The sequence below is a fragment of the Bactrocera dorsalis genome, chromosome 3 (assembly GCF_023373825.1).
Source record: "Bactrocera dorsalis isolate Fly_Bdor chromosome 3, ASM2337382v1, whole genome shotgun sequence".
NCBI lineage: Eukaryota > Metazoa > Arthropoda > Insecta > Diptera > Tephritidae > Bactrocera > Bactrocera dorsalis.
Window position 1 is genome coordinate 86,083,613 of NC_064305.1, and position 27,252 is coordinate 86,110,864.

General features: G+C 35.4%; 1 protein-coding gene across 3 annotated transcripts in view; it reads left to right on the forward strand.

The window, feature by feature from the left end:
- The first annotated feature begins 5,379 nt into the window (after positions 1-5,379).
- LOC105229711 (protocadherin-like wing polarity protein stan) overlaps positions 5,380-27,252 on the forward strand; it is a 120,205-nt gene continuing 98,332 nt past the window's right edge. For all 3 annotated transcript variants that reach the window (XM_049451602.1, XM_049451600.1, XM_049451601.1), the window contains exons 1-2: positions 5,380-6,576; positions 20,200-20,415. The gene's annotated coding sequence lies outside the window, so the exon portion shown is untranslated. The remainder of the gene's footprint in view (positions 6,577-20,199; positions 20,416-27,252) is intronic.

A 27,252-nucleotide genomic window follows, 5' to 3' on the forward strand; every position in this document is an offset into this window, starting at 1 on the left:
TAAATTAACATAATTTTCAATTTTAGTTAACATAGCTGAACTTAACACTTTCGCAGTGAATCAGACTGTCATGCTAACATAGTTATTAGCAGCGTATTGACAGCAACATGTTGCTGAGACCAGCAAATGTTTAGCAGTTGACTGTTTGTAAATAAATCGGACAAACACTGTTGGAATTGTAGAAACTGAGCATTTAATATGAAATTCAGGAGGTGAAGTCTGAGTGGGTAGAAATTGAATATTTAATATATTTCATAGATTTGGTTTAAAATTAAACATAAGGCGAAGTTATTCATTTGTTTCAGCAATATTATCTGTCTACTTTTCACATTAAAAATTATATTATATTACAATTTTCAAGACAAATGAAAACAAATAATTTTTAAAAATTTTGGGATATTTTTTCTTTATTGGTTTCTAGTTTCTAAAGAAGTATTAAATTTTTGTCGTTTTTTATTCTGAAGCCACCTCTACTTGCCACCAACATTCACACGAGATATCTTTAACCATATTGTTACTGGTTGAGTGGCTTAGAGCAAAGAAATGTTATTTAAATTTTTTAAGTACCACCCTAATGTGCATACATACAAGTGCATGCATGTAATTTACGCAAGTAAAGCCTTTTCAAAGTTTTTCTGCGTAACGCTGGAAATTGTGCGAGCTACACAAGTTCCTTGGTGGATACGCGCTTACACATGTACGGGCAGATATACAAATATAAATGCGTAATTCATACCACCTTATCTAAACTTTCGCATTCGTGCCTAAGTGGCTGAATAAGCGGATGTTAGACAGTTTTTAATGAGGATGAACTGGAAAAAGAATTTTCGGAAAAAGCGGAAAACTTTTGTGCACATACTTGATTACACATACGTATGTATATACTATATATGAATATAATAAAATAATATATAATATACATTAGGGTGTGTCACTTTTAGGCAACTTTTTTTTCAAACAGGCTATAGTCTTTCATTTTATTTTGAATAAAATTTTAATTTTTTTGTAAAAATGTTTGCAAAAAGTTGAATTTTCAGTTTTTTCCTTCGGTCAAATTCTCAGTTAAGGTTTTAACTAAGCCACATATTTTTTCCACTTTGAATGATCCTGTATGGAGTTATCTTCATAACGCTGGCGCAACCTTTTTCCGAGGGGTCACCGGAAATGGTGTCGAAATGGCCGAGCTTAAAATATTTTTTGCAAAAATTTTAGAATTTTTTTGTTAATAATGTATGTATATTTATAACAATTAAAATTCTAATAAAATATTTAATATTTTCTGATATAATTTTTAATTTTTTATTTGAGAAAATATTTTTGAAAAAGGCTGTTTTTTATCCTAGGAAACCCATGTAACTTGTTAATATTGATATCAAGGCTCAAACTTTGTCAGGGTTGTGTTTTCGTCATATTGAAAAAAAAACATATTTTTGTGCTACCCTAATATGCTTATATGTAAATAAATAAGTACACTTGCTTGAGAAATTTTTTTAAGTGTTTCACTTATATAATTTGTAAAGATCTCTTACTCTCTTTTGTTTTCATTTTCTATTCCTCGCTTATGGGTTAGGTGGCAAGAACCAATCATCAAACAAAATGTGGGCAGAATGTCAACACTAGAAATCCCTGTGAAGCACAGCATGTACTTTCTTATGACAAAATTATTTAATCCTTAGTCGCTTCCATAAATTGAAGGCATTTTCAATTAAAAATTCTTGCAGTAAATACTTGGGAGCAGCTTGCAACAATATGCCGCAGCCGGAAATTGCAAACGCTGGCAACTGTTACATAAGGAAATCGAGCGTGGTTTACACATCAATAACTTCCATTTACAACCAACACACACCAACAATCCATATAGTTCCATATTATGTAAGCACATGTGTGTGTGTGTGTCATTGCAGGCAAGATGTTGCATAGTTCATGCGGTTTACTGCATGAATATTCAATATTTAACATAATAGGGACACATGCAGTCGCACAACAACAACACATACACAGCAGCGAAATGACATAGGCCAGCGTGGCCACTAACCAAAACATAAGCAAAATTTAAATGGGATTTCGAGACACAATAAAAGCCACATAACAATAGCTCAGTTAGCAACTAAATTAAAAGCGAAATGGAATTAAACCGGTAACCGCTGGAGGTCTAAAAATATTTCACTCATTTTTTGTCTTGCACTCGAATCCTCTTAATTGACTCTGGCTCTCTGGAGGCCATTTATAGCTCACTATTTCATTCCTAAGTTATTATCTGCATGCCTCAAGCGGTGGCAATTTGATTATTTAAAACTCCCGCAGAATTTACGCGCGACACCCACGCCCGCACACACATTCATATGTAATATAACGGGCGCTCTGCCTCGAAAAGCTCATACACCCACGCATGAGAAATGGCAGGAAACACATGAAGCCCGCCCGAATGGTGACAGTAGAAATTTGCCTAACAAATTCAATTTGCAACGAAACCATAGTGGTGTCGCGTATGGAATTTCCTCACACACACACACACACCAGCGTTGCCGAACGGCGGCTCATAAATATTCATTGGCGCGCATTGCCGCAAAAAAAGAAATTGCGTTGAAGTGAAGGAAAGCCAATATAGGACGCTGCAACGCGAACTTTAATATCTGCCGCGGGCGCAGGTGAAAGCGCGCAACAGATGTTAACGGGATTTAAATTCAGTGTGGATGCCAAAAATGGTCGTCATAAAATACGAATATTTGTTTATATCATGAACGGTGTAAGTCGGTGTATAGGAAAGTTTGGCGGGAGACAGAGCGTCATATATCCGAATATACGTTTACGAGTGTGCAAACAGTCGGTTTTGTAATTAAAGCAAATTTTGTTGTGAAAGCCGTTTAAGGCATCGATTTTATATAGCAAATGTTTAGCCACAAATTGCCACTCTATATTTCGTCCTTAAGTAACAGAGGTGCACATTTCCAAAACATATGTGGAAAACTTTCGCAATCATGAGATGATATACTTTGTAGTGAGTGAGTGAATAATTGTAGAGAAGTCAAAAAGTCGGAATATCAAGCCTTCGCATTCATATATTTTTCTCAATTCACGATTTATAATACATATGTATATCAGACAATCAAAAAACCGAGAGTGAATATTCATTAGTTATTACGCAGTCTAAGGAAGGTTCTTGGAGGAACTGAGAATTATTAAAAGGATCATGCAATTATCTCTAGCCTGATTAGAGATAATCAAAGCATTATAATAAAATTTTAAAAATAAAGTTTTCTCAAAGCTTTTAGTCTTGAACGATTCGACAGTGCTGGCTGTGATGAGTAAAGCTCTTTTACCACAAAATTAAAGCTGAAAAGATAAAAATAATAACGAAGTTGTGAAGTATAAGGGAGTGCTCGAGTGTCTCTTTGCCTAATGGCAGGTTGTTGAAACAGATTGATATTCTACTACTCTTGATTATATCATTCTATTACATTTATACTACTTGTTTGTTCGATTCGTCATTTTTCAGAATTTTGCGCATTCAAGAGAAAGCTTCTTTCTAGGTCTTTTTTCCTAGGAAGTTTTTTTTCAGGTTTTACTGGCCAAATAAGGGTGTTAAAATGTTTGGAGGAAAAAACATAAAATATCGTTCAATATCAAAGAATTTGCTTTAGAAATAAAATATGTCTATAATAAGCTTCATTGCTTCATTGATTCATATTAAAGTATAACAAAATGATGATATTGACAGGGTATATTAAGTTTGCTACGAAGTTTGTAAAACACTGAAGGACACGTCCTCTAAAGTATTAATAAATGAAAAGTATACGCAAGTATACGTAAATGATCATCGAAAAGAACTGAATCTATTTAGACATGACATTCTATGTATATAGATATATAAAAACTAGTCCCTTATTTTTTGAGATATTGATCTGGAATTTGGCATACGTCTTATTTCTTCCCAAAAAGCTGCTAATTTGTTGTAACCACTGATATCGGACCAGTATAGCGTATAGCTGTCTCACAACCTGATTGATAAAACTCAAGTCATTGTATCGAGAACACTCTCATTTGAGGAAATAAGACTTTTTATTTAAATACGCTTATACGCTTGTCTTTCTGATTTTAACGATAAGTGAAATTATTCAACAAAGAAGTTTCCTTAAATTTTATGTGCGAAATCAAATGTCAAACTGATGCCGAAATGTTCAGAATGTTAGAAAAGTTTTTCGGTGGTAATTGTTTGTGGCGAGCAAGTGTTTTTCATTGATGCAAATTATTCAAAGGGTGTCGAGAACGCGTTGACGACGAACCATGTCTAGGAAGACCATCGACATCAACAGATGATCAACACCGCAATAAAATAAAGAAAATGGTATTTGAGAATAGACGATTAACAGTCAGATATCTTACTGGTGGAAAACAAGATTGATTCCAAAATCACTCAATTTTTTGGAAGAACAGCATCACGTTAAAGTCTATGAAACAATACTTACCGGCTACAAGAATGTCGTAGCTTACGACCCGAAAACAGACTATCAGTCGGACGAATATCGTGGCCAGGGTGAGCCAAAGCCGAAAAAACACCTTAAAGCAAATAAAAAATTAAGGCTATGTTGACAGTTTTTTTGATTATCGAGGTGTTATGCACTCCATTTTCGCCAAATTTTCAACGAATATCGTGCTGCAACCACCATATTAGCCTGATTTAGTTCCGTGCGACTTCTGGCGATTCAGTAAAATCCAACGATTTCTCTGGGAAAGGCGTCTCGAGTCAATTGAAAACATTAAACGTGAATCGCTACGCGCATTGAAGATTTTTCCGGAAATTGACTTTAACAACTGTTTCGACGATTGGAAAAAAGTTGACATAAATGTATTGGGGCCAAGGGGGATTACTTGTAGAGGGACGACATAGACTTTGAAATAACTTAAAAATTTTAAAATTATTAACAAAGTCTTACTATTTTTTGTGTAAATCTGCATATTCACATTACAATCTGCGAACGTATGTATGTACGTATGTATTATTCAGATTGGATCACTATAGCATATATAGATTTATGAAAATATGTTTTTTTTTGGTTTATGCCAAAAGTAAAGCACCTGTGAATTGAATTATAGCTGCGATGCAACCAAAGATAATTTCTTTTCCTGGTTTCCTTTAATGTTAGCATTCTTCGATTTGAGTAAATTGCTGTTAAACAACATTTCAACAACTGCAGCCACGGCAACGACTGTTAATAAGACGCTACCATTCGTTAACAGCTATGCTATGTACACATAACGGTGGTAGTTTTCGTCTTAGTGGACGACGACGCCGCTGCCGCCAACGTAACGTCGGTTCTGCGCTGCGCTATGCTCACCAACGCTCAAATCGGTGAATGAGTTTCAGTTTTGGTTGACTGCTCGTGGTGTTCGGACGTGTTTCGGAAAAGTACAGTGCAACGGCGTGCTCTGTGAACTAAACACAGCAACACACTCCATAAAAGGGAGTATTTATAGTGAGGGTGCAACCCTAAAAAGGGGAGGAAGTGCGACATAGTGAAGCAAAACAAAATACATAAGAGTATGTGTAATATATACGTACATATAATATATATGTAAGTGTGTGTGAATAGCATACATGTAGCAGCAATAATAATGAAAGCGGTTAGTGCAAGAAAATAAACACATACACACTTAAGTGCTAAAAGTCGACTGCAATCAGCGTATGTGCAACAACATATAACAATAACAACAACAACTGCCAAACGACGTTAGTGTGGCAAAGTGGCAAGTTGGCCTTTTCGTCTTACCGGTTTTTTGACATCAGCGCGCAAGCAAGCAAACCACTACACACACACACACTCGCAGTTATCCGTGTGTTTATGTGTCTGTGTATATGTATGTGTGTATAAGTCGTAGCACCGCTTGTTTGGCAAATATTTGTGTGTGAATTGTGCGTCTAAACGCGTTTGCGACGCAGACAGCGCTGCCAGCAGCAGACGCTAACGCTATTATCGCTGACTTTGCGGTCGTCGTTGCTATTGAGCTGAGCATTTTCGAATTATTTCGTTGCGAGACGTTCGCTGTGACCACACATACACACATGCACGCGTATGTGTGTGCTATGCGAGTGTTTGTGTTGGCGTGCTGGCGAATGTAACTTCGGTTTCAAGTTGGCTTTTTGATCTTTGTGGGCCGACTCGAGTGTGTCAGGCTGTCGGTGTTGATTTTTGTGTTTGGTTTTTGAATTATTTTCTACTCGTAAAATTTGTGCGCCGTGTGTGAATTGAAGAAAATTCAAAACTCCAAATATATTAGTGCACACAAACACATACAAATTCATAGATATGTGTGCTTAGTAGCATAACAACAACAAAAAGTCAAAATAAACAAACAAGAAGTGGCCAAAAAGTGAGAAAATAAAATATTAAAAAATAAAAGAAATATTAAATGACAGCTCAAACAGTTAAGTTTGGCTTCGAATACAGTTGTGCAATTCATGAGATTATCTGCGAGTGCTTGTGCTGACCATTCGGCGTGGAGTTATACAAACATATACGAGTATGCTTGGATATGTGTATTACTGAGCAGCTTAATATACACACATATTTGAATAAAGTATGTAAGATTTATATAAAAAATAATAATAATAATAATAATAATAATTCAAATTAGATGTTTATATTTTATATAAAATAATTACATACATATGCATATATGCCAGATATTGTGAATTTCACTGTAAACCACAAGTGGAAGTTAAAAAAAATATTTTATTAAACTACAAAAAAAATATTATTAAAGCAAAAAAATATTTTTAAACTAAACACTATTAAAAAAATATATATATTTGAAAAATTTTGCCACTTTTCATGCAACTAAAAAAATATAAAAAATCATTATAATTAAAATATGAATTTTTGGTGAAACTTGCCAATTACTTTTGTGTGTATTTGTAAGCGCTGCAATTCGCTTGGTAACAACTGCACTTTGACACACATCTTTCAACTGCAAACGCCACGAAATTCAAATGATAGTAAGTTGTAAACACTTGAGCGTAAAAAAGTGGCACAATACCAACATAAGCTGCCAATATACCGTTACGTATACATGCTTAAATAGAGAAATGCGAAAATATGTCTATTTAAATGAGCAGAAATTGTGCAAAAAAATTTCGCTGTAAATGAAGTGAGCGCCAATAGTTCAAAAGATCAGCTTTATTGCTTATCTCTATGTAAGACACTAATTATGTACATAGCTACTTCTGGAAGGAACTTGAATTTTTTTGTTTCGAATATGTATATATGTATGTCAATAGAAGAAATATATTAGTTTAGAGAAACAAGAAAAAACATTAACATTGGCAGTACAGAAGCTATAACCCTCTTCTGCTTCAAAAAGTATAAAAAATATTTTGATTTTGTTTTAGCTGTTTGTATGGCAACTATATGCTTTAATAACTGCATCTGAACAATACGTTTGGAGCATGTAGCACTAGCTTTTATAACAATCCTTACCAAGTTTCATAAAGATATCTTATCAACTAAAAAAGTTTTCCATACAAGAACTTGATTTTTGACGTTTAGTTCCTATGGCAGCTATATGCTAAAATAGCCCGATCCGACAAATTTATTCGGAGATTCTAACGTTGTCTTAAGCAATAATCCATGTAAAATTTCGTGAAAATATATTTTCAAACAAAAAAGTTTTCCATACAAAGGCTTCATTGTGATCGATCTATTTATATGACAGCTATATGCTATACAGGTCCGATCTGAACAATTTATTCGTAGATTATACGGTTGGTTTAAATAATAATATGTGCAAAATTTCTTTAAAATATATTGACAAATAAAAAACGTTCCATTCAAGTACTTGATTTTGAGCATTCAGCTTGTATGAAAACTGTATCCTTAGGGGTACGATATCGGCGTTTTCAGTGAAAAAGCAACTACTTAGAAAGAAAAGAACATGTACAAAACTCCAGACTGATATGTCAAAAATTCAGTGGCCCTATAAACTAGTGTATTTTAGATATGCAATTTAAAGGATCTCCGACTTTTCCTGCTGGATCTTATAAACTTCGTGGACAATTTAATATGCCGGGGTATAAAATGCAAGAAGGAATGGGTAGACAAGTCTACCAGTTTAAATAACACAGTGTTAATGACGATTGTCTTATAAATTTACCAAATAATAAATAGATTAAAATAATTTGCTCGAGTTTGTTTGTAAAATATTTAAGAATTTCTTTTTCTAATAAATAAAAGGCATCTAGTCGTGAGGAAGATTCTGGTCTCAAATCCCAAATCGAAAAATAAATTATTTACAAATATAAATGAATTCAGATAAGACTAGTCAACATTTTAAGTTTTGACAAAATTAGGGTTATTTTTTGTGGTTACCGCTTCAGAGTGGTTTAAAAAATTGAGATTATTATGAAAAAGCTTGTATTATATATTATGTATGTCTGATTTTCGAATGGGCTGACATAAGTACATATGAATTAGGGAGAGATGTCATGTCTTCAGGGCGTGCAGGGTCGCCAATATCATGTGCAAGAAGAAAAATTTGCTTTTACTCACACGATCTTGATATTACTGCAGGACGGTTGTCGATTTAATAACAGGTCGCAAACTAGTGGCATCACATGTATGCGGATGGACCGGATGGGCATTAGTAAGGATGTTACTTATAGAAAGTGCAGAAAATAAGGCTTGATAGAGACGCTGCTTAGATATGTAGGAGTTTCGCAGTTCAAGGAACTAGATGAAGTATCAAAGTTAGGTTCTATGTTGCTTTTAAAGTTCGCAAAACCCCCATTGTTTTTACAGTAATAATATAATATTATATGATAGAAAGTCCTATTTTGAGATTGGGCAATCATTAAAGATCACTTATATAATGGTTCTCTACACTGTTTAGTATTTTAAATTCCAATACCGCAGACGCAAGAATACCTTCTTTAACCACCGTCAGAGATGACGAGGGAATCGTGCGAAAAAAAAAAAATCAAAAAATATCTCTCAAATAAAAGCGAATAAAAGCGAATAAAAACTCGTGCGTATTTTTGGGAGAAATGATAGTTCACCAACGGTTAAAAATATTGTATCTATAGACGTTTATGAGAAAAAGAATTCTCCGAGAAGATTTCTCAGATGAAGCCACTGCTATCAGAGCGAAGTCCTAAAATACTACGACTTTAATTCGCAAAAAATTATCGACATGGGAGTCTAAAGGAGTGGGAAAGAGTCTTATTTTTGAATGAAATGAAAATAAATTAAACGTAACCAGATAGAAAAACTTACGTACGGCCTCTGAGATGTAAAGGGTTTGCCCCCAAATTCATAAGTACCAAGCTGAAGCATGGCTGCGGTAATATAACGATATGGGGTGTTATTTCATGCAGGGGTGTTGGACCTATAACGAAAAATGAGAGTCATATGAATCAGCACCAGTATATTTCTATACTGAGAGTACATATCTCCATATTCCGATGACAACATGCCTCTAAATTCAGCAAGAATACGAAACAAACATATTACGCGGCCAATTAAAAGAGGAATGTACCAAAATTTCTTTCGTACCAAAATTAATTTCTTAATGAACTGGTCTTCATGCAATCCAGACCCCATTGATAATCTCTGGTAGCAATTGAAAACGATGGTTTGTTTGCACAATGTCGAAATTTTCTCCAAACTATTCGAGAAGATAGAAATGGAATGGAAAACAAACCGTCAGACTAACTTCAATATGGAATTTGTAGGTTTAAAGAAGATTATTTAAATCTCAAAGAACGCAAAGATGATCATATATGAACTTTGCACTAGGAAGCTTCTCTCTTCCTCTATTCCTTAAATATAGAAAGTCTCCATCTGCTAATATGGAACACTTTTTATTGAGAAAATTCGATTATTTTAGATCTCTTCGTAAAAATGTTTTACTAATAATACACAGTAAATACATAGATAATAGAGTATAATACATATTATTCTTATTACTTATGAGTACTTTGTATGTATATTCAAAACAATAGTTTCACCTACACACGTACATATTGGCAAGTTAAAGCTAACTTCTACAAATACTTTTGAAGTTTAATAACCTTTAAAGCAGTAAAGAAGAAAATATTCACTTGTCATTGCTCAGATGCAACAAGTTGTAAAACAATTTCTAAACCTATGTACTTGTGTATGTGTGTGTGCGTAAATATTTATTACTTTCATAAATAAATTATCAAAGCTCAAAGAATCAAAGGCACGATGTAACAGAAATTCCACTTAAATACATACATATACCATAAGTATATATGTATAAATATATTCATAGATATAAGTACATACATATATATATAATCAGTTTTATCAATTCTCTTCCAGTGAAGTTCAACTATTTATAGGCAATTACTTATAAGCAGTTAGCAGCTCTTTTCGCACGTTTTGTTATTATATTTAAATGTGTTCGTATGTAAATAGATATGTACGTATGTATACCGCCTACGCCGCTATGTGACTTGAATTATTGATTGTGCGTTTTCGTATTTATTCAGTCAACGTAGGAAATTCCATTTTACACTATTAACAGAGCAGAGCACATTGCACGCATGCTTACACCCACACACAGTCACACACACACACACTGGCGTAAATACCTGTAAGCATTACGAATATGCCTTGCGTATCACGCTTTCGTAGAAAAGTGAACAATAATCGCACTTAAAAATTAATGATAGTGAATTGAGTTTATTTTGAAACGGTCGGATTGGATTGGTGGGTTTCATTGAAAAGGTTAATACATTAGGACTCTTACGAGTATGTATGTATGTATGTATAGGCGTAGCTTTTCAGTAAAGTGAAAGGATATACGTGCTGCAGATTTCAATGTTGTTTTAATCCCAACAGTGCTTCCAGAAGCTGTTATTGTAAATTTTTATGCGGCTACAATAACAACAATCACTGAGAAGCTCACGATTGAGTGATCCTTGGATTTGTTTGATTTCACTGAGACCTCTAATGAAAGTTAAGGAAACATGATTATTCTTATTTTCTTTAATTTTAAGTAAGTCTTATAAAAATTTGTTAGATTTATAACCTCTCAGTTGTGTCCAAGCTTGCTAATTTTTCCCATAAAATTCTTGCATGAAAAACAGCAAAACAAATTTCCAGTTAAGATCAATATGGGAAGGTGTTTGATTTTAATTTTTCCAACGATGCTTATTTTTATGTACAATTCCAGTTGTTTCCCAATGCCTGTATAATTATGACCGGCGGCTTCATTTTTGAATAAATATACTAAGACCAATGATTCCCTCCGCACAAACAGCACATCAAAAAGTGGTTTATTGAGGATATAACAGCGTCTCAATAATGCCTTAAAGATCATCATCACTCCAAATGCGACAATTAGGATTTTTAACGTACCCGTAAGTGAGCTTTATCGCTGATCAAAACTTTCTTGTGTAAATTGAATCGGTGGCAATCTTGTTTTGTGATCTTTCACAGAACGTGCGACTCGCTTACTGATCGTTAGGCTTCAATTCTTGCAAAAGCTGGATTTAGTAAGCCCGCAAATCAACGTCCTTCCATAAAATCTTTCACCTCAATTGTGACACCCAATGGCGAATGGACTCATTCGGTTCTTCTTCGATACTCCTCTCCACAGCAACAATAGCGTCTTCGGTGCGCGCTTTACGGCATCTCTGTGGATGTAAATTATCCACTATTGAAAAAGTTGTGTGAAATCGATCCATCTTCTTTTTTGTTGGCCTAGACACCGCTTCCACGGTTATAGTCGAGTTTACTACAGCGCTAGGCTGTTGTTTCCTTTTCATTGGGGTCGTTTTTTACGTGGCGGGTCTCAAACTCAGCGCACAGCCCTGGGGAGGTATGTTTCGCCTTCTCAGCTCGTCTTCAAACGGATGATCTTTGGCTACCCAGAGGGTACTTGGTGTAAGGCCGGAAGTCATGAACTATTTGAGCGATATGTAAAAGAATCATTTCTGGTCACTCCAAGGTGAATGGTGCTCAGAGAACTTTTCTCATTTGCGTGAACTTCTACACATGACTCCATTCAACAAATCGATCCATAGCTGCTCAAATTATCGACTTTGTAGGGTGATTATGTTGAACGAACCGAGTGATGTGTCACATGAATCGAACGATCTGCAAACGTCGCGACGCGTCGTTCAGAATAAGTCTGTTCATTGTGATATGGCAAACCAAACTGAGTATAAACCAAGGTGTCAAAGAGTCGATTTAGCCCATCCGTCCGTCTTTCCCTCTCTATTTATATCCGTTATATCGAACTGCCGATATCGAATGAATACAGCATATAGCTAGTAATGAACTAAATGATCAACATCATGTTCTTGTATGGAAAACATTTAATTCGACAAGATATCTCCACTAAAAATGACATATATGTAGCTATAATCTGACTAATACTGACCAATCAAAATCGAGTTCTTGTATGGAAACTTGTTGTTTCTGAAGCGTATTCTAGCTAAAGTGCAACCGAAGTTAAAGTTTTTTTTTTTGTCGAAAAATCTTTCCTAGCTTTCAATAAACTCGAAAAAAGCGGTCTTTGCTGTTCGCTAAAATTTTGTTCAACTTTTACTTCACAAACACTTCTCACCAGTTTTATATTTTTTGAGAGTGCTGTCTTCAAGTAAATAAGTCGTGAATATATTAAATAAAAGTACCGTAAAACAATCTGCAAACATAACTAGAATATATCCATCAATTATTGCAATAAATATATTTTTATAACAAAAAAAATAAGAGTTTCCGCACGAATAAATAAAATTTGTTAAACAATAGAAGCAAAATATTATAGAAAAAAGTGTTAATCTCTTAAAATAACAGCTTATCCACGCTTGAAACTATTGCAAAAGAAAATATCGCGTGCAAATAAATTTAAATAAACAAGAGATGTGTTAATAATTCGCTCTATTCATTAAGCTCTGTTATATTTATAAGCCGACAATGGTTTTGCTGGCGCTTAAGCAAGCAGACACATTCCTATACACATATAAATATATATATATATATAGTTGTATATGTACATTTGGTAGCTTCTAGCAGCACACGCTGCCGATAATCTCTCAGCATGCCGGCAGTATTTGTTTAGACCAACTTTTATCCGCTTGCTCATGTTTTATAAATGCAACACTCTGATATATTATTTTCCCACAGAAATACACGCCACATACATACGTGCATATAATTAAATAACACGCGCAATTATGAACATGCACGCTAACACACATACAAAAAATGTACGCGTGTAGTTGTGAACAAGCGCTTAGAGCAAATGCATTTTCGACGCACAACAATTTCGCACAGAATTAATTTTACCACTTTATACGTCGGGCCAATAGCCCCGACTGAAGCCCCACTCACTTATTGCGGCGGCAATTACTCGTACACTTTTATTGATGTACATACATATATATTAGGGTGGGCCAAAAAACAAAATTTTTTTTATTATACACGTTTTTTCGCTTTTTTGGCAAGCGTGTTTAGTAGATAGATAAGTAAAGCGAATGGTTGACGACTCACCTAGGTCTTTAGCAAGCTCATTGTGAAATCACCGGGACTAAAGTCCCCTTGCTCCATTATGTTCTCTCTGAACTAACCTCTGACTGTGATGAAGTTCATCAATACAAAAAGTTGTATTTGTGCAACTAAAGAGACGTCAAGAAATCCTTCACAAAGCTTTACATTCGCATAGACGCTATCCTGAAGTCTATTCTACCTTTTGACAACTTCGAAAATAGTCATTGTATGGTATTTCCAATTTGCTGACATGAAAATTAGGCAGTGACCTGTTGGCATAGCTACTAGAGTGCTGATGTCATTCCTTTTGAGTTTTATAAGACAGCATGTGGGGACCATATTCCTTTCATGTCACGTTTGCCTGCTGATTGAGCAAGTTAAGGATTGATTCCACCGAGGCTCAGCTATATTTAGAACATACTTAGCAACTGAATATCCACAAGTAGCCAGCGGCATATAAATTCCTTCTTTATCGGAGTCTAATTGTGGTAGTTCGTCTGCTTCATATTACCAGGATCACTATGTTCAGGAACATATTAGAGGTTCTTAGAAATATGGTATTAGATTCATTCTTTCACTTCCAATGAAATCCTAAGAGATTTTAGTGATTTCTAAGTATTTATGAATAAATACTTGTATATGTATTGCTTGTTGTGAGCATAAAGAAGTCAAAACAAGAAGGCATTATTCAATTGCTGTGATCTCCGCTTGGAAGACACTAAAGCGGCCTCGTCGTCGGAAAGCAGTTCTGGTATATAATTTTGCTAAAAAGACACCGCTCTCTACTCGATTATCTAATTTGGAGGTATCCATATAGATACTTATCGTCCTGTTCTTTTCCGCTAGTCTTAACGGCCGAGTGACTCATAAGTACATTCGGGATATTAGGTTTGTTAAGGGTAACCCAGACTTCAGATCCTGACTGAGCATTGGCCTCTGAATGCATTTTTGCATCAGAGGCACCTATCGATAGGTCGGGTTTTTTTGTGGGACGAAGGTAGAAGAATTGGTGCATATAACTGCAGAATGAACGATGTAATCGGGCATTAGGGATCTGTGTAATATGGGGATTAGCTGGAAAGATAAACGCTTAAATGTTAGCGATGTGATCTCCACTAGTCGGAATGCCAAACAGTTGGAGTCGTTTGCGCGTGAGTTGTTTAAATGGCGAATTAGGGTTAGTTTTTGTATGAGTGTTCTGAGTATGTGATGTCTGTATTAGTCAACTGGTTGTAGTTTCATAGTAGACTTAATTTTGGTACCACGAAGAGCAGGAGCCCTTGGATTTCGCTCCGACATGCTCATGCGAATTGGCCCCTCGGAGCGCATTGTGGTGGTTTTGATTACAACTCAAATGCGTGAAAAATTGTCACTTTATCAGTTGAATGGAGATTGCATTGTAACTGGGTTACGGACTCAAAGTACGGCAGAGGTTTTAGATGGGCCTCGAACCATACCAAGGTGGTTATTGTGTTCATTTTACATTGCAAATTGGTACTGACATTTTCAGGACGCTGATTAACGCATTGATTTGATCCGCTGTGCTCTTGAGCGCCGTGGGGTAGGCTGTCGTCAGTAGGTACCCTTGTTAAACACACCGGACGTTGTCCACTTCATCCCTACACCCACTCTTTTTTGGAAAGAAATGCAAAATTGAGGGCTGAATTTAAGTTTATTTTTTCAGGATTTCGATGGAATCCATGGTATTGGGTAGAAACGGGAACTTACTCGAGATAAATAGCTAAGATTGTCCCTTATTATAGACAACTAGGATTCCGTCAGCTTAAGAGATGACATCGCTACCAATTTCGGACTATTAAAGCATATAGCTGCCATACAAACTGAAATATTAAAACAGTGTCGAAACTTCGTCTTAAAGGGTATTCGTATTTATTTCGGATAATATTTTGCAGAATATCTAAGGAAGAATAATTAAATTTTTTTTGGGCGCACCCTAATATAAATGTTTCTATATGTGTATATATGTTCTAGTGCCACGAGTTAGCAAAAAAATAAAAGAATTTAAGCGAATTGTGAATTGCAAAATTGCAGCTGCCCTCGAGTTATCTGCCACACGAAATACATTCCTTTCGCTAAGCGAGCGTTTGTATGCCACTCGACACACGCGCACACAAACACACATACTTCTGCATGTAGATAATGAATGTGCTATCGATAGGTGATAGCTGTCTTAGCCCGTTTTGTTGTTGTTGCTGTCCGAAACTCGTTCAATTCCTACTCGAGCGAAGATATACGAGCGCTCCACATACATCAAGCGACGCGGTGCAGCGAAAAAATAGATAAAAGATATCGAGTAAGACAAGCGGCGGAACATGTGGAACAAAAGCAAATAAAGTGAGAAAAATATATAAATTTTAATAGCAAAAAGGAAAGAAGTTGCCTAACCGGTTTCGGAGTTAGTGCCACTGCGGCTTCTACTGGCATTGCTACTTGCTGCTGCCACTATTTCAATTGTGGCCAACACCAGCTCATTGCTGCCGCCATGACCTGGTCGTCGCTTGGCAGTGTTTTTTCCTTTCTTTGACGTTGCAGGAGTCCATGTACAACTGCATAGTTCATAAAAAACACACACACCTATACACAGCCACATTTTCTTGCATATATATTTGTGTGCTTTGGCAATGGGAAGCCAAGAAGTGCCGCTACATCACTGCCACTGCAGTCAACTCCACGCCACTCGCCGTGCTCGTATTGCTTTTAGTGTTGTTGCTGTTGCATTTGGTATTTTTTCTTGTCGCAGCTCGCGCTGATGGACAAGTGGCAAGCCCGTGTTGCAATTGCACAGGTGACTTTGCATTCTGCATGCCTCTGCTTCTTTTTTGTGCTTTGTGCTGCTACCACAACTTGTACTTGTAGTTTTACCTTGTTCCTTTGCGCACTCTTTTTCCTTTTCGTTTTTCATTTTTTCACATTCAGCCTTCGTCGGTTTTTGTTCGATTTTCTAGCGCTTTTTAATCTGCATGCATTTCCATATCATTTTCGCTGTGCGTTTTGCTGCCTCACCACCTGTTTTTGCGCGCATTCTTTGCTTTTGCTTGTGTATATGTGTGCGTGTGTTTGTGTGCGTCATCTCACTTTAAGCCAGAATGCGGCTAAAGCCGCGTTAAGTTTAGCTTATCCGCTGAATTGTTGTACGTGCGCCTCTAGCATCAGCGCGCCGTGTTATTCTTAAAGGTCTTACATGCACTTCTCCCCCTCGCCTCTTGGCCTAGCACATGCACACAGCCATTCTCCGCTACATATTTGATGCAAGCACTTGTAATGGCAACTTTTATTGCCGCAAGCAGATTTTTCCGCATTTTTATGCAACAAATTTCTTGCTTCAACTTTCAAGATAAGTTTTAACAACGTTCTTCGCCTCGCTTCCTTTTTGCCATTTGCTGGGTAAAGAGAAGATCGAAGTCACTTTTGGATTATAATGAGTTTTGTTTGAGACCCTCTGCTGAACTGAGTACTTGTTATGTAGAGCAATACGGTTTCATATTGGTATTAAGCGAAAGTATTAAAAAAATTATTGGAATTTAAATAAATTATAAGATTCCAGCAAATAGAAAATCGTTATAATAATAATTGTATAAACAACATTATGACAAAATTAGTACAAAAACATATAAAATTATTTTTCATTACAAACAAGAAAAAAATATTAACTTCGACTGCTTAATAGCTATAATATCCTTCACATCTGCATTTTTTATAACATAAAAGGTATAAAAAGATCTTTATATTGTTTGTGATCGATCAGCCCGGCAGCTAGTTATTCTTAGATAGAGAAAAATCTATGCCAAATTTCATGCAGAGATTTAATCAAATGAAAAAGTTTTCCATACAAGCATTTAATTCCCCTCGTTCAATTTGTATGACAACTCTAAGGCATTGTGGTGCTGTATCGACGGTTCCGACAAATGAACAGCTTTTTAGAGAGAAAGAACGTATGCAAGTTTCAGATCGATATCTCAAGAACTGAGCGACTAGTTCAGACGAACAGCAAGAAGAGAGATCATGGCTAAATGGATTCAACTCGTCACGGTGATAAGTTTTGTTTCTGAAAAAGTCGTCTCACAATTTCAAAGCTGCATAAATAACGAAAGATGTGTAATGTGGAGGTATTCATTAAGAAAACGCAAACTAAAAACTTGATTCTTTGGAATAACCGCTTTGTAACCGAAATGTTCTACATAACACTACAGAAGCGAAGACAGGAATGTTTCCTTTGGATCCAATTTTGAACGACTCATGTGCTGAAATAACCACCAGTATTACAAATGGTTCGTTTGGGGCCTCTTATCACACTTTTCAATGCTTTTCGTGGCATAAGTTGAAGATAGTCGCATATAACCTACACAGGCGAACTCTCCGGTATACAGGATTTTCCAAAAAGTGTGATATGATTTCTTTCCGAGAAAAAAAATAGTAATTGTTAAGGATATTCAAATGCTTTTTATTAACTTAAGATATAATCGATTCTTTCACAGAAACGAACTCGAATGAATATCACATTAAATATTCACTACGGAAGCTTATAGCTAATGACCAATGACTTCAAATAACTTTAGAAGAAGTAGTCTAATAGTGCTAAATCCCAAATTCTTGGAGGCCATTCATCGTTTCTAGCAATAATTCGGTTGTTGCACGTGTTATGTGGCACGTAGCCCCGTCTTATTGGAATCAGATGTTGTCAAAATTAACTTCTTTTAATTGCGGTCATAAAAATTGGTTATCATCGATTTATACCGCTTTCCATTGACAGTAAATGTGCCACCAACTTCATTTTGAAAGAAGTCAGAATCGATGATTCCACCAGACCAAAAACCACACTAAACAGTCAATTTAGGCGAACCTAATGGTTGTTTATGATTTTTTTGTGGATTTCCTTTGCACCAGAACTGACAGTTTTATTTATTTACCGCAGCACTCGGATGATAGTGAGCCTCATCGGAGCAGATTTTCTTAAAAAAACATTGTTGTTTTCAAGTTGTTCCACGGTAAATTCACGACGTTTAAGGTGATTCAATGGCTTCAGTTCTTGAGTGATACGGGTACAAGCTCAAATTCTTTCTCAAAATAATCCAGACGGTGGTTTGAGACAGTCCTAATTCATGAGAACGTCGAACATCGATAAATTGCCTAAACGGCAATAAGAAATTTTCCACAATTCGACGAATAATGAGCACGGTCCAGTTGTAAAATGTAAAAAGCACACGAAAATTTGCTATTGAAGAACGATTATTTTGATAATAAAATTGAAAAATTTGTAAACGTTGTTCTTTTGTTTATCTTTCTTTGAAGAATTTTTAAAAACTACTGACACAATATAAAAAAAAATACAGATCTTGATACTTTAAAAATGGTCGAAACGACACTTAGAAATCATGTTATGCCTATTGGAAAATCCAAAAAATAAGCATTTCTTTTTCCAAAGTGTAGATACCGTTTTTAGGAAAAATGTTGTAATTATAGAAAATACATTATTATGATATAGCTAACGTTTATTTAATACTTGCTTCCACACTCCTGCGCTGGCTATTACACTCTGACATCTTTGATAGCAACTTCCAACTAAATTTTTCGCATATTCCATAGCGGCCACCAGGTACGTTGGGGTAAACCAATGAAACCTTTTTTTGACGTTAAATGTTTTCTTAATGTTTTATGTTTCATAAAAAAGCAAACGTTCCCTATTCGATTGACGTCTGGTGACTGTGATGACCAATATGAAGTATCAATATAGTTTTCTATTTCAAAACTTCTCATTTCAAAATGCGTAAATTTAATCAAAAATAAAAAATAACCAACAAATATTCAGATTTTTCGGAAGATCTCGAGGGTAGCTGTGTTCGATTTGGCACTATTCTCTTCTTCCCTGTATGAGCTCTGAACTTCCTCCAATTTTGCTTGCTATTCCAATTTTTTTTAAATATCCTAAACAAATCGATTTCTGCCAGTTGTTTGTGCGATTTTCCTTACGCGAAGAAATTGAAGAGAGCGACAATTACTTAGCGTAATTAATGACAAGAACTTGACACATTACATATTTGTTTAATGACTGTCATTAAGGTGAGCACAGAATGACGTTGACAGCAGAGTAAAGTCTTATGTATATAATTTCCTAATTTGCCTGTGACATTTACTCGCAATGCAAAGTTCAATGATTTATGATGAATTTTGTGCGAAAAGCCCGAGGAATTTAAGTAATCGCGTCAGGAGAAAAGTTTTTGCTTTTTATTTTGATCATTGCTTCGTCGTTGAACTTGGCTAAAAGCGTTTGAACTATTTCAGTGGATTCCACGTAAAAGTATATATTTATTTTCATACATAAATAAGTAAATATTTGTGTGTAAGCTACGGATGAATTGTGCAAGAGTCAATGCTCGCGCTGCCGGCGCACACTCAATTTATTATACATACAAACGTTGTTGCTTTTACTAATTTGTTTTTAGTGATTTTTTCTGAGTTGCTTACTTAAATGCTGGCCATTTAGTTAAAATAGCTCATTCAGTTAGTTAATTTACATTTCTATGTGACGATTTATGTCTCAATTGACGAAGATTTATGCCTAAATAATCGGCTATAAATAAATGGCTTTATAATAGACAAATAAAAGCAAGAAAAATACTATTTAATAAAATGGGTCTAATGCGGATTTTTCTCTCTTTAATTTCAGCAAAATATTTTGTGAATGCCTGTGTCTTAATTTATTTATTAACAACTGTGGCAACAAATAACAAATCTTAAATAGTGGTGATTGGTGATAGTGTGTTGAATAGCAAAGCTTTCATTTGTGGATTAACTTGGATTTGATATTTTTGGAATTTTTCCTCATCGTGCGGAATATTGAATGTATAGTGACTGCATGCTGAGGATATTTCAATGACATGAGGTAAGTGGCATCCGGTTTATGAAAATATATTTTTTTGTCCTTTGAGTTGATTTTTCTATAGCTAGAATTCAGCAATTTTTTAAAAAGAAAAAATATTTTATTTTGAACTTTTATTTTAAACATACATATATAGACTATGTGTCAAATAGTTCGAAAACATCGGTCAATACGATTCTTGGTTCTGACTTCTGCATGTTGAATTTCAGTTCCAACATTTGTAATATGCTTAGCAATCGATGTTTGTGAGTAATCACTATAGCAACAGAGGTTAATCACCTTTAATTATTCTCCACCAAAGGTAGATTGCGTCTTCATTCTTCACAATGTACTCGATTTGTTGCCGCTTATCTGCTGCCACTAGCAGCTGCACAGCCTTGAATAGTAACAAGTGAATAAAATCAATATGTTTGCCTACAACAATTTCTACAACAACTTCCCTTATAAGCATTACTGTTATGGCACATCTTGTGTTCAGGCTCCCCACAACTTTGCATGACTTTGTGGAATACGTTCTCTTACTGGCCATATGTTTGTTTAATCACCCTCCGAAGGCGTAATGCAACCCCCAAGGCGGCATCAGGCTGGTGATGCTCATCGCACTTGCTGTGTAAATAAATATTTAATTCTCCAAGATAAATACAATATTTTATAAAGAAAGTATAGTCTATATGGTATATACATACATATGTATGTACATATGTACATATATACTATAATTACATATACATATGTGTTACGTAATGTTCTTCGAGATTTGCATATAAAAAGAACCGCAAGGCATTTACTCCTGTCTAGTTGTATCTCAAGGATGTGCGGATATATTGTGACTATTTTATTTACCGGTATGTCATTGTTTCCTGCTTCCTGCTCAAGCTCTTCAAGTGACTCATTTTAAGTATTTTCTATTTTAGCCATCTCATAAAAAATACTTATAATCGAATCAACTATTTTTCGATTTCTGTTTTCCAAAGATATCTGTATATAACATTTATCTACATAAAAAATTTTAGTCGGGTGGCAACCACACAACTTCATAAAAATTTGATATTTTCATATAACAAAGTATTATGGAAAGTATTTTTTTGGGTAAAACTACGCCTTCCGCAGAGTAAGAAAGCATTCTAAATTTGAATACATTTTGTAATGGAGTTGCCACCTTTCAAAAAAATAAATGTTATTAAATCATTTAATAAATGTGCATCAAACGAGATGTATTCCAAGCAGAATGCTGTTCTTTAAATTTTTTTAACAGTGCTGCCACCTATTACAGTTTTACAACTTAACAAAGTTTGGCATAAAATATTTTTCTCTCTAAAATATTTTTCTTCCGGAGAGTAAGAGAAGAGTTTTAAATTTGTAAAATTTGATAATAGAGTTGCCACATTTAAAAAAAATTTTAGTTCATTAAAATATTATAAAATGTGTATCAAACGAGATGTTTTCCAAGATGTGTGTTTTTCTTTCAAGTTTTTTCAACAGTGCTGCCACTTATTAAAGTTGTAAAACTTGAAATAATTATTGCACAAAGTATTTTTCTGGTAAAAGTAAGCCTTCCGAAAAGTAAAAGAAGTGTTGTAAGTTTGCACAAATTTTATTATAGAGCTGCCACCTTTAAACAAATTAATGTTATCAATCTATACAAAAATGTCTAACAAACGAGACGTTTTCAAAGTTGAATGCTTTTCTTTAAAATTTTCTGAACAGTGTTGCCACCTTTTAAAAAAACAAAAATCTTAAAATTTAATCAAATTCAAATTTAACAAAATATTTTTCTGTAAAATAAACCTTCCGGAGAGTAAAATAATTGTTTTAAATTTGTACAAATTTTTTATAGAGTTGCCATATCTTGAAAAAAATTAAGTTCAATAAAATATTATAAAATATGTATCAATCGAAACGCTTTCGAAGTCGAATGATTTTCTTTAATTTTTTTTTACCTATGAATTTAAAAAAAAAATCGCTTTTTATTTGCAACAATATCGATATGCAAGTGAATGTACCCTGCTATATATAGTAGGCAAAATTACCAAATTATCTTCGTAAGTAAATGTATTTAGAATTTATAAACACTTATGCATGTAGAACAAATTTATTCAGTTGTTAGTTTATTTTAAATATGTCAGTGAAGCCATAAATTCAATTTTAGTTAATGTGCTATGAAGGATATTAGTCACACGCCATAGATTTTTTATTGCGCTGTCTGCACGAAGTTTTTAAACTATTGGTTAGTGCTCCAAAGGATATTGGCTAAACAAGGCAAACACCAAGTCAAGGAAATTCACATTTATAATGCTTTATAGCATTTAGACAGGAAACTATAACGTCACTCCAACCAGCCTTGCACATAAACAAACACACATACACACATATATATGAAATAAAGCTTTAATAGTAAATGCTTTACAAATATAAATAAATAATGACGACGAAGTTAGCAACGCAGACGAAAAGTGGAATTTTGCTTTGAATTACCCAAAAAGTAAACTTTCACCTTTCGACTAAACAAAATCGAACGAACAGACGTCCAGCCACCCTCGCGGGCACAAATGCAGACAAATAAAGTAGACAGCCCGACAGCCGATACAGGCGCATTTGGACAAACAAAAATATGACCACACACATACACACACATACATTTGCAGCCGAATTGAAGCACAGCGCACATTGCGGCGAGCGACAGTCACGCAAGAGCAAACAAGGAAACGGAAACCGCCATATAAACAACATGGCAGCGAGGCAGATGCGAATCAGGATATGCTGGGAAAAATGGCATGCGAATGCAGTAATAACAACAAGAATCAATAGCAACGTATGTGGTGTTGTGTGGGTGTGCGCGTGTGACTGTGTCTGTATCGTCGGGCGTCCAAAGTGAAGTGGAGTCATCATTGCGAAATTGAGAGGGTTGAAATTCGACAAATATGCGCAAATAAAGCGACACGCAGACCAGCATACAAACATGTCTAGATGGATGTGCTCGCTTACATGTGACAAATAAATATTCGCCGCCCGCAGCTCTACAGCTCCCCACACAGCTGGTTGCTGAATGCTTTTCCGATTTTTTGTTGTTGTTTTTTTTTGTGTCTGTTATATATTCCTCTATGCTGCAGCACTTTAATGCACTTGCTGTCGTTATTATTTTTGTTAACGCTGGCAAAGCTTTTACTTTCGCAGCTCCAACAATATTTCTTTGACATTCACCGTCGTCAGCGGGGTGTGCTTGCACTCATGCCCGGGTAAAAAATATTCCCAGCCGAAATTTGAGCAAACAAGTGAGGCATTCGATTTCGTGGATAATTTTTCAGTTTTTTTTATTCTTTTTTGTTCTTTCTTTTCACTGTGAGTGAGTTCATATTGGTCACCAAAAACACGATATTGAAACGAAAGTATCGATTTTCTGAATTAATATTCAGCGCGTATTGAAGCTCTGTTTGAATTGAACTTTTAGCAGATTTTGCATTTATGATTGGAGAAAGGTAGATTTTGACGAATTTTATATATTTTATTGTTGTTAAGTTTTGTGTTGCGTTAAAAATCTCTGTTTAAGAATTAATATTGCTCAAAATTTGGTATCAAATTAGCTTTTTGCCATGCTAGAACCAGTATGCAAAATTAAGAAAAACTTCCTTGGATAAGATTTTTTAGATGACATATTCTTTAATGCTATATGAGTTCTTCGTACTGGTCCAATATCATTTATCTCAGCAATTTGTCTTACTTAATATCTTGATGGACCCTGAAAAGCTGATCGATTTTATTGGTATAGTTTCTTCAAATATTCTATACAGTATACAGTATACTGGGTAGTCGAAATGATCTAATCCAACTTCAACTTATATTTTTTATATTTATACTGAACTTTTATGAATGAAATATGTACCATTTTGGTCGACCACTTTTTGCCATTTTTCCGCTAGAGACATTATTCCATCAGTGTAAAACTTTTCCGGTTTCTCGGCGAAAAACTGCAACAAGTAAGTTCATTGCGGAGTTTTGCATTGATCGAAACAAATGGTAGTCCGATGATGCAAGGTCAAAGCAATATGGTGGATACATCAAAACATCCGAGCCAAATTCTGCCAGTTTATGCCGAGTCATCAATGATGTGTATGGTCTAGTCTTGTCCTGTTGGAAGACGAAGCCCCTTCTTTCGATCAGTTTTGCCCGTTTTGCAAAGAATCGCAGATGCTAATTCGGTCCATTAAATTCTTAACAGACAATTAATGTGGTACCCAAACATCAAGCTTCTTTTGTAGCCAGCCTTTTTTAAATGGTTCAAAACCGTTTGATGATGAATGTTAAGTTCCTTAGCGATGTCATGGCTGCTTATGTGACGGTCTTAACCAATCTTTTCCATAATTTCATCGACTTTTTCAACGATAGGTCGACCAGAGCGAGGTCCAACTTTCACATCGAAGTTTCCAGAACGCGAGCGAGCGAACTGATACAGCAGCATCGTCTCCGTAAACTTCATAAATTTCATTGGTGGCTTGCGTGGTATTCTTCCCTTTTTTATAGAAAATTTTCAAAATGTAGCGAATTTCTTCATTATTTTCACTAATTTTTGAACAGCTGAAACCTTTTCAACTTCTAAGGTTTTAATTTGTTTTTGGTTAAATGAAAGTTAAAATCTCACTTTTCCAACACTATATGGTATGACACAATGTGACTGATAACACTGGAGAGATACGACTGCAATGACATCTATAAATACGAAAAGACTTCTTCGACTTCCCAATATTTCTGAGTCTAGGAATTGCTAAAATGTATGCTTTTTTTTATGTATAGAGCCTGACAGTTAGTACGACTTTACCCTTTTATCATGTTTTAAGATGCATATATGTATGTAATTTTCATGTATTTGTATTCAATCACTCCACATACTCACCCATGAAATCTTAGTTTATATGTATTTAAGTATATATTTCGTAAGCACATACATGCAAGTTACATACATATCTTTCACGTTTCAAAACAAAGACATACACCTACAAGCATGTATGGTAGAAATTGTAAATTTACTACTTGAAAAAGCCTCCAAGCATGAATGGCACCCAAATCGCCTGAATGCTGCGCGCACACTTTTCAATGCCCTCATATGAGAATGTCAGCGAAAATTGCAATAAAAAGAAAATTCCTGAGGCACGCAAAACACTGAAATCCACAACAACGGCGGCTGCGAAATTATGCTGGCGTTTAACTCAAATGCCGCCTGTCACTTGGAGCCACAGCCGCATGAAACGCCAGTTCGTTTAGTCCCCGCAGTAAATCGAAGTGAGGCAAAAGAAAATGAACAGTGGAAAAGGTCAATGAACTTCTATATAAGAATCGTTGGTTTTTTACTCGAAGTGGATCTCTGATATTCCTATATTTTCGCGGAAACATTGGATCCGTTGCCGGAACATTATTATAGATCTGGGTCCTTCACACTTGGTTTCTTTATTTATCAGCTGGAATTATTTTTTTCAGCAGTAGCTTGAAGAGGTCGCATGATAAAGAGTTGCCTTGTTTTAGACTTCGTTTGGTATCAAGCGGCTCAGAGAGCTGCTTCCCAATCCTGATGGAGCTTTTTGTATTTCACAACGTCAGTTTACACAGCAGTATTAGTTTTGCGGAGATACCAAATTGAGACAGTAGCGTCATAAAGGCAACCCCTTTTCGTGCTGTCAAAAGCAGCTTTGCAATCGTCGATGAGGTGGTGTTTATCGATCTTCTTTTGACGGATCTTTTCCAAGATTTGGCGCATGCTGAATGTCTGGTCAGTTACTTCTAAATTGCTTATGGATATTTCAGGAATCTTTTCAGTTCACAAATATCTACACTAACTCAAAGTGTAGTTAGTGCTTAGTTAATGATGGAGGGCAAACATCCTAGAAAACATTGTTGACCACACCGATATAGACTTTTATCTACTCACGAAGTTTGTAAAAACCAAAAGGAAACATCGAATAATATAAGAACCAAAAGGAAACATTGAATAACCTATAAAGTACCAAGCTGGATCGAAAAATATTACTTGGAACTTTGAGACCAGTTAAGCTTCTTTATTGTCTTATATATTATCAGTACACATAATATTAATCGGCCTAACCTCGACAGTTTCATGTACTAGGTAGTGCAATTATATTTAGGTAGTCGAGTCTCAAAACTTTCCTTTCAATAAGACCACATTACACAGCGTTTCTTAAGCCCAAGCCATCAGTTGGCACAACTTCTTTGCATGTTTCAATCTCTCCACTGATTTCGGAAGTAGTTAGCGCACAACTAGTTCCTTAATGAGAATATCCTTATATTTACAAAGCACGTTCTCACAACTATAAATATATTTGTGTGCGTGTGAGGCAATTATAGCGCCAGCAAAATAAATAACCTCCACCGCCACATTTCTCACACTAAATACCTTGCGCACACAAATACAACCGGTAACGGTGAAACACAACATATATGTATATACATATGGAATAAAGTGTGTACATATGTTAGCGCGTAGTAAAAAGGACTCATCGTAACAACGGCACTGGCAGCAGCGCCGTGCGACGAACACCTGAATGACTCATGATTGAGACGTAGTCTAGAAAAACGGTGGTGGATTTTCCTCATTCACAAACAAAAACGCACACACACAGTAGACGTCGCGCTTGTGTCGGCCGCTGGCTGGAAAGTTGAGAGTTTATTATAAAATGTATAACCTTCAGCGAGTTGTTGGAGTTTCGGTGAGCGTGTTGGAGTGGCTGCCGGCTGGGAGTTGCTGAGTTGGCAGCTATCAAGTGTGCCAAAGGGGATTAAAGTAAGCGCACACACTGCGTTTGTATTGTCGTTGTTGTTTTTGTAATTGTTGTC